A 2,484-nucleotide genomic window follows, 5' to 3' on the forward strand; every position below is an offset into this window, starting at 1 on the left:
AAATAAAGACAACTCCTATGGCTCCTCCCGGTTGTCATACTCATCGACATGCAAGTCGTGATTCTTATTACAAGAACATGATCTCATACATCACATATATATCATTCATCATTCATCACAACTTTGGTCATATCACATCACAAAGCACTTGCTGCAAAAACAAGTTAGACGTCCTCTAATTGTTGTTGCAAGTTTTATGTGGCTGCAAAAGGGTTCTAGCAAGAACGTTTTCTTACCTACGTAAAAGCCACAACGTGATTTGTCAACTTCTATTTACCCTTCATAAGGAACCTTTTCATCGAATCCGCTCCAACTAAAGTGGGAGTGACAGACACCCGCTAGCCACCTTATGCAACTAGTGCATGTCAGTCGGTGGAACCAATCTCACGTAAGCGTACGTGTAAGGTCGGTCCGGGCCGCTTCATCCCACAATACCGCTGAAGCAAGATAAGACTAGTAGCGGCAAGAAAGTTGACAACATCTACGCCCACAACAAATTGTGTTCTACTCGTGCAAGGAGAACTACGCATAGACCTAGCTCATGATGCCACTGTTGGGGAACGTTGCAGAAAACAAAAAATTTCCTACGGTTTCACCAAGATCCATCTATGAGTTCATATAGCAACGAGTGATCGGATTGCATCTACATACCTTTGTAGATCACGCGCGGAAGCGTTCAAAGAACGGGGATGAGGAAGTCGTACTTGACATGATCCAAATCACCAGAGATCCTAGCGCCGAACGGACGGCACCTCCGTGTTCAACACACGTACGGTCAGCGTGACGTCTCCTCCTTCTTGATCCAGCAAGGGGAAAGGAGAGGTTGATGAAGATCCAGCAGCACGACGGCGTGGTGGTGGATGCAGGGCGTCACGGCAGCAGGGCTTCGCCGTTATACTGCGAGAGGGAGAGGTGTAGCAGGGGAGAGGGAGGCGCCAAGACTCAAGGGTGTTCTGCCCCCTCCCTCCCCCCTTTATATAGGCCCCCTAGGGGGTGCCGGCCCTAGGAGATGCGATCTCCTAGGGGGGGGGGCGGCGGCCAAGGGGTGGAGTCCCCCTCAAGCCAGGTGGGGCGCCCCCCCCCCCCACCCTAGGGTTCCCAACCCTAGGCGCATGGGGTAGGCCAAGGGGGGCGCACCAGCCCACTATGGGCTGGTTCTCCTCCCCACTTTGGCCCATGGGGCCCTCCGGGATGGGTGGCCCCACTCGGTGGACCCCCGGGACCCTTCCGGTGGTCCAGGTACAATACCGGTGACCCCCGAAACTCTCCCGATGGCCAAAACTGCACTTCCTATATATAATTCTTCACCTCCGGACCATTCCGGAACTCCTCGTGATGTCCAGGATCTCATCGGGACTCCGAACAACTTTCGGGTTACTGCATATTCATATCTCTACAACCCTAGCGTCACCGAACCTTAACTATGTAGACCCTACGGGTTCGGGAGACATGTAGACATGACCGAGACGGCTCTCCGGTCAATAACCAACAGCGGGATCTGGATACCCATGTTGGCTCCCACATGCTCCTCGATGATCTCATCGGATGAACCACGATGTCGAGGATTCAAGCAACCCCGTATACAATTCCCTTTGTCAATCGGTATGTTACTTGCCCGAGATTCGATCGTCGGTATCCCAATACCTCGTTCAATCTCGTTACCGGCAAGTCACTTTACTCGTACCGTAATGCATGATCCCGTGACCAGACACTTGGTCACTTTGAGCTCATTATGATGATACATTACCGAGTGGGCCCAGAGATACCTCTCCGTCATATGGAGTGACAAATCCCAGTCTTGATCCGTGTCAACCCAACAGACACTTTCGGAGATACCCGTAGTATACCTTTATAGTCACCCAGTTACGTTGTGACGTTTGGTACACCCAGAGCACTCCTACGGTATCCGGGAGTTACACGATCTCATGGTCTAAAGAAAAGATACTTGACATTGGAAAAACTCTAGGAAACGAACTATACGATCTTGTGCTATGTTTAGGATTGGGTCTTGTCCATCACATCATTCTCCTAATGATGTGATCCCGTTATCAGTGACATCTCCATGTCCATAGCCAGGAAACCATGACTATCTGTTGATCAACGAGCTAGTCAACTAGACGCTCACTAGGGACACATTGTGGTCTATGTATTCACACATGTATTACGATTTCCGGATAATACAATTAGAGCATGAATAATAGACAATAATCATGAACAAGGAAATATATAATCATTTTATTATTGCCTCTAGGGCATATTTCCAACACAACAAAGGATATTCCTTCTCCCAGGAAGACCCGATCAGTCTCGGAATCCTAGTTACAAGACATTTCGACAATGGTAAAACAAGACCAGCAAGACCACCCGACTATGCCGACAAATCCCAATAGGAGCTGCACATATCTCGTTCTCAGGGCACACCGGATGAGCACTCCGTACAACTAAAACCAGCCCTCAAGTTTCCCCGAGGTGGCGCCGCAACGG

Source organism: Triticum dicoccoides, chromosome 3A (genome assembly GCF_002162155.2).
Source record: "Triticum dicoccoides isolate Atlit2015 ecotype Zavitan chromosome 3A, WEW_v2.0, whole genome shotgun sequence".
Taxonomy (NCBI): domain Eukaryota; kingdom Viridiplantae; phylum Streptophyta; class Magnoliopsida; order Poales; family Poaceae; genus Triticum; species Triticum dicoccoides.